Raw genomic sequence first — 10,720 nt, 5'->3', positions numbered from 1 at the left:
TTTGATATTGTTGAAAATAGGGAAATTAATGCAAAAAAAGATGTTTTTGGTAAAAAATCTTCTTCATAACCGCTGGTCAAACAGCTTTGTTATTTGGTATACAGGTCCCTAGGGATAACCCAACTTAGATTTGTTCAAATTGTGATGAAATATGCAAATGTGTATTTTTAAGGAATTTTTTTGTCATTTTTGGTCAAAGTTTGACTTACATTGTATGTAATTCTTGTACTGTATAAACCCTATCAATTCACCCAGAAAAAAATAATTAGTATGATTTTAAATAATTGAATTAATTAGGAAATCATCAAAGCCAAAATAATTTTAGTGTGGAATTATCAGAAAGTTCAACTTTTTTTGACAGTTCATAGGGAATTGAGGATTAAAACATGTAAAGGCAACTTTCCTGAATCCCAACTTTGATATATTCTGAACCACCATTTATGTTATCTAAAAAAAATTGCTCATAATAGTTTGTCATGATAGGGTGGTCAAATAAATAGATATAGAGAAAGTTCTAATTTCCATTTATGGTTGACTTGGTAAGGATAAAATAAGATTACTTTTGGAGCAAAAAAATAGAGTGGTCAATTAAAAGAGTGGTCAAAGTGATAGGGTTTTTATGGTAAAGCTGGGCTGTAAGATTCCTCATGTGCTATTTATAGCAATTATGCAATCTGTGTAAACAGTGCAATGAAAGTGTAACATGATTCCTTATAATGCTTTTGATGACCTTGAACTTCTTAAGTTTCAAACTTTGTTTCTTTAGTGTGCTTTCTCTGAGTACGTACAGTCTCAACTTATTCAACAAAACTTACTTACAATGTTAATTTGAAAGTTAAAATGTGCTTGGTTAATAGGATGAAACTACTGATATTAAAAGATAACCAGCTCAAGATTCTTTATAACCTGACAGATATGCTGTTTTTTTATGACGTAAATCTTGATTTAAGCAAGTCTTGTTTACTTTAATTAGAATGTAATTAACTCTCGTTTATTTGCTATTGTAGACTAATATAGTCTGCTGAAATATTCAAATCTGTATTTTTACGGAATGTTTTTCCATTTTTTGGTCAGGCCATCCTGAAATGAGCTATCAAAGATGTCCACCTTCATCAATACATGTGTCACAAAAGGTTATTCTCTACATAACACAGCAGAGCTCTGTCAACTGTTGAGTCGCTTGTTTTTTCAAAACCGCTGGTCAGACAGCTTTAATATTTGGTTTACATGTCCCTAGGATGACCTTAGTGAGATGATTTCATACAGTCAGGAAATACTTAATTTTGTATCCATGTCTATAGTAGCTTCAGGGACTTTGGCCGTATGTTTGTATTAGGAGCAAGTCAATGAACGAACAAACGAACACATGACGATCCAAACATAAATATTCTGGCTTCATTGCTAGAAGAACAGGAGATCAACAATATCGACGTGACATAAAACAATAAAGATATACATATATCTTAGGCGACTGAGGAAGAGACCGCTCTGGTTTCGAAACGTGGGGATAAAAAGAGAGTCAAGTTTGTCAAAGACACATCTGACTACGCCCACGTCTCGCCATGGCTTATTTTAAAATTAACGATTCGTTTGTTAATTTTCACACTAACAGCCAAAACATTTCAGACACTAAACACACCAAAGCACATACAAGACGAGATGAGTGATGTGTGAAGCCACTTTCCCTTTATTACACCACATAAATAACAACACGAATCTTAGATTCATCAAAATTTATCATTACACAAGTTAACAACAGCAAAAATCAATGCACTGGGTAAGGGTTGAAATTCATCCCAACACCAAATCGTCCTCACAGAGTTCTCTCATACAAGACGCAAACATTAGGAGAAGGAAAATCCAATACATATGCGACACAAATTGACCAAAAAAAGACAAATTCAAACACAAGTCTCGATGGACTCCACATACAACTAAGAACACAAATCGGCAGATTTGAATTCTTACATAAAACATCAGGCCACCTGAAATCTACGCTTTAAAAGCCTGATCAAAGGCGAAACACTAAGATACATCAGAACTTGCAACACAAAAATGACTGTTTCAAAGGTCAATACACTTTATGCAAGATTAATCGAACATGGCTAAGGGACGGACCATTAGATCTTGGGAGGGGGGTGGTCAAAAACAGAAAAAAAATTCAGAGCAGAAAGTTAGGGAAAAAAAAATCTTCAAACTAGTTTGCAAAATAAAAAAAAATAAATAAGAAGACAAAGGCGTAAAAAAAATCTGCAAAAGTCTTTAAAATTTTGAATTTTTTTTAGATTTTACCGACAGAAAGCAACTTTCTGTATTTTTTAGTACATCCTCCCGGAACATTTTTAATTTTAATTTATACATTTAGAGTGACTGTATCCCTTATACTGGAAGTTGTGATTATCTTATCTTTTCAGGACTTTTGTATTCTGATCACTTGAAAATTATGAAATTATAGAACCTGTTTTCTACTTGTTTCCTGCGTACAAACCAAGCAGGTACACTAGGTAAAACATTGAAACTATGGTATGGTTGTCAAGACAGAAAGTTGTATTTGCCTTTTAAGATCAAGGTAAACAGATGCAGGCCACATCAGTTTCATTTTTTTCACAGCATTTTATTGCAATGATGAATGCAAGAATGGGTGAACAAGTAGAAACACGTCAATAATGATAAAACAACATATCAAGTCATTATGTATTATTTTGCTTTTAAAAAGGCATTTTCAATTCTTTTTTCTCAAAAAACAGCCTAAAAAAACAACAGCAACACATGTTTTAACATTCAACAATACACTACGTAGAATGCCATCTATCCAACAAATCCCAACACAAAAACACACAAAAGGGGTTGAACTTTGAAAGTTTCTCGATAGCAAATACTGAATAAATCTGCATGAATAATCGTTTTTGTTTAGCAAATTTCAAAGAAATTGGACAAGCCCTTTCAGAGAATACAGATTTTTTGACCATGAATGGCATATAATTGCCCTAAAAAGACAAATATTGAAATCTCAACACATCTATACACATCCAATCAATTTGGACATGCTGCTACAGAGAAATAGATGTTTTGATCAAAAAAGGGCAACAATTGCTCTAAAAACACAAATATGCAAATTTAACTATATTATTTAGCTTATTTTAGCTTCTCAGCTTGTCAAAATCAATTGTAAATCATGAGATATGCATGATGTTTGGTGGGGTGAATGAAGCCATTTCACCACGCAGTAGGAAGGGAAGCCAGGAAACCAAAATAGTCAATTTTCAAACTATAGGAAGCTACTGAGGAGCAAGAAGACCATGTTTCAGAGGAAGATGTGTAATCCGAAAAAAATGCTCCCAAAGTGCCACCAAATAACACCATTTTTAGCTCACGTGTGTAAACACGTGGGCTAATGTCATAGCGATGTCTGTCTGTCTGTCCGTGTGTGTGTGTGTGTGTGTGTGTGTGTCTGTCTGTCTGTCTGTTTACACGATAACTCAAAAACGCCTGAACGGATTCAAGTCAGATTTGGTACACAGGTACCATGTGATACTTGCAAGAACTGATTAGATTTTGGTTAGTGTGGCTTGCATATTAATGAAGTTATGCAATATCGTTTTTTTCCATACAATGCTTTCCCTATGGAGACGGTAATGACAGTGTAGACATATATCAAGAAATACTGCACAAAATTTCATGAAACTTTTCACAGATGACAATCTCAGAACATTATGATGATACTGTGAGTGTCATGTCAATTATCTTCTCATTTGCATATTTAATGAACTTTTGTTATTAGTGAGATTTCTCTGAAACTCCTGCACCAAACTTGATGATACTTGCAACAAATATTGATCTAATATATATCTAATTATACTTAGAAGCATTAGGCAGTGTCAAGTTAATAAATAGCTCATTTGCATATTTTATGAAGGTTTGTAATTAGTCATATAACTCCGATATAACTTCACCAAATGTGATGAAATCTGCTGCAGATACTGTTCCGACTGATATCTAACTGTAGTGTAAAGCATTTAGAAGTGTGAAATTAATTAAGGGTTCATTTGCATATTTAATGAACTTTGTAATTAGGTATATAACTCTGAAATTACAGCACCTAAGTCAATGAAATTGGGTACAGATATTGTTTTGTTAAATATCTAATTGTACTGAGAAGCATTTGGCAGTGTCAAGTTAACAAATAGGCATTTGCATATTTTATGAAGTTTAGTAATTAGTCATATAACTCTAAAATAACTGCACCAAATGTGCTGAAATCTGCTGCAGATACTGATCCGACAGATATCTAATTGTGGTGTAGAGCATTTAGTTGTGTGAAGTTAATTAAGGGTTCATTTGCATATTTAATGAACTTTGTAATTAGTGATTTTACCCCAAAATTAAAGCATTAAATTTGATGAAACTTGCTACAGATGTTGATCTGATTAATATCCAATTGTACTGAGAAGCATTGAGCAGTGTCAAGTTAATAATTAGCTCATTTGCATATTCCATGAAGTCTTATAATTAGTCATATAACTCCGAAATAACTGCATCAAATGTGATGAACACTGCTGCACATACTGATACGACAGATATCTAACTGTGTTGTAAAGCATTTAGTAGTATAAAGTTAATTAAGGGTTCATTTGCATATTTAATAAACTTTGTAATTAGGTATATAACTCTGAAATTTCGGCACTAAAATTTGGTGAAAGTTGCTACAGATATTGATTTGATAAATATTTAATTGTGCTTTGAATCATGGAACAGTGTCAAGTTAATGTAGGGCTTATTTGCATATTTAATGAACTTTGTAATAAGTGACATTACTCTAAAATTACAGCATTAAATTAAATAAAACGTGCTACAAATGTTGATCAGATGGATATCTAATTGTCCCATAAAGCATTGAGCAGTGTCAAGTTAATTGACAGCTCATTCGCATATCAAATAAAGTTTTGTAATTAGTGATTAAACTCTGACAGTACTGTGCGAAGTCTAAAAAAAACTGCTACATATAGTGATAACATATTGTTCTCATTGTTCTGTGAAGCGTACTACTATTAATGAACCTGTTGTAAAACACGTGAGCATATTCAGTTCATATCTGGTATTCTCTATTTTTCAAAAGCTCCAACAGCAGGAGGGGGACACCCCCCTCCTGACCTCCCCCTGCAAAAATACTCCCCAAGTGCCACCAAATAACACCATTTTAATCTCTATTTTCCAAAAGCTCCAATGGCAGGAGGGGTACACCCCCTCCTGACCACCCCCCGCAAAAATACTCCCCAAGTGCCACCAAATAACACCATTTTAATCTCTATTTTTCAAAAGCTCCAACGGCAGCAGGGGGACACCCCTCTCCTGACCTCCCCCCGTGACCGCTTGCATGGCCGCTTGTGGTGCTTGGCACCACATCTTTGCCCTCTTTATCTTCAGACAGCGACGAACTAAAAAAATTATAGATCTGAAAATTTACTCTGAAAAAAAAAATTTGCACAGCTAATCTCAATTGGAAAAAAAAATTTCAGAAATTTACAATCGTAAAAAAAAAATTTTCACAATTTCATTGTGACCACCCCCCTCCCAAGGTCTAATGGTCCATCCCTAAAACAACAGGAAATCTCCAGTCACATCGCAAGCACAGTTCGCCGCACGAGTTACGCAACTAGAACACAAGCGAATAAACGAAGAAACAAAGAAAACACTAGTCTTCACAACGAAAATTATAGCAACAATATATATAAGAACACAAGCTATAAAAGCAGCAATGTGCCAAAACTGGGAACACATAGACAAGGACGAAACACTAAGCCTGAATGAAATATTTCCACAACACCGATCATCGCATACAAAAGAAATCCAAACATTAGCGATATACTGATACAGGCCAAAGTCCACGGCATTTTTTGCTCACGTGTTTACACACGTGGGCATATGTCGCAGCGATGTCTGTCTGTCTGTCTGTCTGTCCGTCTGTGTGTCTGTCTGTCTGTCTGTCTGTTGGTCCATTTTCTCAAAAACGGCTTATCAGATCAGAATCAAATCTGGTACATATATTCAGTTAGCAAATGGCAAGAACTGATTAGTTTTTGGTGGGTCTGGCTTGCATACTTTTTGCTCATTTGCATAATTAATGATTTTAGAAAAAATTGATATATATTAAAACAACTACACAAAATTTGATGAGATTTGCTACAAATGTTGATCACACCAAGATATATCAGCAGTGGGGGGGGGGGCCATTAAGGGTGACATGAAAGATAAATGCTAATTTGCATATTTAATGAAATTTCCCAACTAGGGATATATGTCTGATTTGACTTGATCAAAATTAACCAAACTTGGTATGTATATTAAAGATACTATGATTTAACATTATTGAAAGTCTTTAAGCGTTTTAATTTCAGCCAATTCCTAATTTGCATATTTCATGAACTTTGTTAATGAGGAATATATATTTGAAATTACTGGACCAAAGTTGATGAACTTGCTACATGTATTGAAGCCACTATGATACAACATTTTTGAAAGTCATTAAACATTTTTACTTCAGCCAATTCCGAATTTGCATATTTAATGAACTTTCCCAATTAGGATATAAATCTGAATTAACTTGATTGTAGTTGTTGAAACTTACTATATACATCAAAGATACTGTGATATAACATTATTGAAAGTCAAAAGACATTTTTACTTCAAAAACCTAATTTTAATATTAAATGAATTTTCATAATTAGGTATATTTATCTTAATGGACTTGATCAAAATTGATGAAACTTACTATGTATATTAAAGACTCTATAATTCAATATTATTGAAAGTCATCAAGCATTTTCTCTTCAGCCAATTCCTAATTTGCATATTTAATGAACTTTCCTAATTAGAGATATATGTCTGAATTGACTTGACCAAAGTTGACAAAAATTGCTACACATATTGCAGATACCATGATACAACATTACTGACAATCACTAAGCATTTTTACTAAAGCCACTTCCTAATTTACATATTTAATTAACTTTGCTTATTAGGGATATATACCGGGATTTACTTGATCAAAGTTGGCAAAACATGCTATGTACATTGATGATTATACCAGGTACTAGATCAAAACAATATCGAAAGTCATTTCACATTTTCATGTCAGCTTATTTATAATTTGCATATCTAATGAGCTTTCACAGCTCGGCATATATGGCTTGAAGGACTTGGCCAACGGTAATTACACTTGCTAGATAAAGTGGTGATACAATAAGAGCAGTAAAATTACTTTAATATTTTTATTTCAGCTAATTACATATTTGTATACTTCATGACCTTTTAGAATTAATCGGCGGTGATTATTGTTCATTATGTTGATCATAATAATTTCAATGAAGTTGCAAACATGTGGCAAAGGTTCAAATTTACACATAACTTCAATATATAATGAAACACGTGAGCATTTACAGTTCATATCTGGTTGTATTAGGAACAAGTCAATGACGAACGAACGAAAACATGACGATCCAACATAAATATTCTGGCTTCATTGCTAGAAGAACGTTAACAGGAGATCAACAATATCGACGTGACATAAAACAATAAAGATATACATATATCTTAGGCGACTGAGGAAGAGACCGCTCTGGTTTCGAAACGTGGGGATAAAAAGAGAGTCAAGTTTGTCAAAGACACATCTGACTACGCCCACGTCTCGCCATGGCTTATTTAAAATTAACGATTCGTTTGTTAATTTTCACACTAACAGCCAAAACATTTCAGACACTAAACACACACAAAGCACATACAAGACGAGATGAGTGATGTGTGAAGCCACTTTCCCTTTATTACACTGCGATTTCTCAACTTATTCTTGCCTAGCAAGTTTAAGACGAAAGAGGGCATGCACGAGAATACCCTGCCCATGTGCATGGGTATCCATCAACGATGACACAATAAAACTCCGTGGCACTACAGAACCAGATTATCCATATTATCACATATGGAGACATCACTTCCTCAGAGCTTTTATATGCGACACGAGGATCTTACGACAGAACAAACGAGCTAAAGTCAACAACAAAATAACCAATCACAAACGCTCAATATCAACCAATCAGAAGGCAAGTAAAACAGAGAAGTCGACCAATGAAAATGACGAGAAGTCAAACACAATCGACTTAACACAAAGATAAATAGTATTCAAATACAAGCGATTTCAATATATCTCACTACGAGCGGCACGAAAGCTATGTCCTAGGCCTTCTTGATCGACATTGGCATTCAATGGGCCAAACCAGACGAGACCGACATCGATCTGACCATGGAGGTAGTAGAGAAGGAGTCACAACTGAGATAATTACGTTTATTACTATTGTTCACCATTGGTTTAATCCCTTTATGTTCTTGTTTAAAACCCCTTTCCCGCCATCTGCGTTGCCGACGGTACCTTCGCAACCGAACCGAGTGAAATTAACCTAGGTTTGCTAATGCGACTCAGTTTCTCCACAGTGTCATAACACATGCGCAAAGACTGTATTTGCGTAGCTTGGGTCAAGTGCGTCATGATAGTGTAAGAACCGACACGTTCCGTCCACGAAAAGTGAAGTTACAAGGAATTTAAGTTTTTCATTCTCAAAATCTTGGTAATTTTAACGTCGTTTTTTATATACTTTACATTCGATCGCAGGAACCTTTCCTTGTTAGAATGAAAGTTCTGATCACGAACTTTTTAATCATGTACTGAGTATGGTGCAGCGGACTGCAGCACTGCCGTGAGCGTGGGTTAAACTTGTAGCGTTTCCCGGTGTTTATGACGCGACGCCAGGGACGCCATAGGCGACGCTGCGACGCTTTCAGTTTCAATGCATCGTACATGTTGTTTTTATATCGCGACCATTCATAAAAGTCATGGATGTAGCAGTTAAAAGCTATGCTTTCTATTTAACCTTATCATTAATGCCAGTACAACATAATAAAACACGGCAAGAACGAGAACTGGATTGGAAAAAGTTGGCGTGTTAACAAAGCTGCTCTACGATGTATGTCATTTTTTTTTGTAATCGCAAGCTATGATCAACTCAGTTTCCGCGCCTTTGCAGATACCAAAGCTCCCTTCCTCAATTATCTGTTCCTCGACCTCTTTAACATCGTGTACATCAAAATCAGTGGAACGACTCGAACTTCCCGACGCGACGCTTGGACACGTGACACCATGTTTGAAGATCTGTCAACTGCCGAGGGACGGCCGAAACACCCGAACGACCCCGAACGAACTTAATCTTGTTTACTAAATCCGAGAAAACGCGTTCGCAAGTCCCGTTGGTGCTAATGGAGTAGTTTGTAAGGCAAACAGCGGCAAAACACATGGTCCCTTTGATCTCCGCCTAGTTGTGACTCCTTCTCTACTACCTCCATGATCGACGCTCCAGTCATTTGCTGTCAGTCCGACACCAGCATAGCGCAACCCGTCATAGTAGGTAAGATCAGGAAGTCTTGCAATACGACTTGCTTCACTCTACTCGTTACAGGAGGCGACAACTAAACAAAGCGGAGCATTAAAAAGCTTCTGCGACACATAAACTACACCAGGGAGCCTACAAGTACGCCTTAAAGCATACTTACCAGGCCACTACCTAGTGCTGTTATCATCAAAAAGTGACAACATCGGAGCACCACGGTGACAAATTATTTGTCACCTTGTGCTTTGACTACATTCCACTGCATCAAGCACAGCACAGCCAAACAAGAAAGACATTCATCGCCAAACAATAAACAGAGACTGACAGTTGTCAAGATCCCACAACACGAAAGACAACCAAATGCCTCCAGAGCCGAATAATTTATTGGCCAAACGAAAGGCTATACACAACCCAAAACACAAACGTCCAGAGGGACGAACAGAATCGGGTCTGTCTTTGAAACCCATAGCAGACGGCCTTTTTCAAGGCCAGCAAATTCTCCAAACAAGAACTACCGTAACACAAATGCAAAATACAAGTTTACACAATACTGTGTCACCAAACACAGAAACAGGAAAAAACAACAAAATTGCCAGAAAAAGACGTTATTAGAGGAGACAACAACCATATTATCTCAAACACAATGAAACTCCATACAAATGCCGAACATAGCATAAACATAAATAACAACACGAATCTTAGATTCATCAAAATCTATCATTACACAAGTTAACAACAGCAAAAATCAATGCACTGGTAAGGGTTGAAATTCATCCCAACACCAAATAGTCCTCACAGAGTTCATCTCATACAAGACGCAAACATTAGGAGAAGGAAAATCCAATAGATTATGCGACACAAATTGACCAAAAAAAGACAAATTCAAACACAAGTCTCGATGGACTCCACATACAACTAAGAACACAAATCGGCAGATTTGAATTCTTACATAAAACATCAGGCCACCTGAAATCTACGCTTTAAAAGCCTGATCAAAGGCGAAACACTAAGATACATCAGAACTTGCAACACAAAAATGACTGTTTCAAAGGTCAATACACTTTATGCAAGATTAATCGAACATGGCTAAAACAACAGGAAATCTCCAGTCACATCGCAAGCACAGGTCGCCGCACGAGTTACGCAACTAGAACACAAGCGAACAAACGAAGAAACAAAGAAAACACTAGTCTTCACAACGAAAATTATAGCAACAATATATATAAGAACACAAGCTATAAAAGCAGCAATGTGCCAAAACTGGGAACACATAGACAAGGACGAAACAC

The sequence above is a fragment of the Ptychodera flava genome, unplaced genomic scaffold (assembly GCF_041260155.1).
Source record: "Ptychodera flava strain L36383 unplaced genomic scaffold, AS_Pfla_20210202 Scaffold_28__1_contigs__length_4768798_pilon, whole genome shotgun sequence".
Taxonomy (NCBI): domain Eukaryota; kingdom Metazoa; phylum Hemichordata; class Enteropneusta; family Ptychoderidae; genus Ptychodera; species Ptychodera flava.
This window is presented reverse-complemented; position numbering follows the sequence as displayed.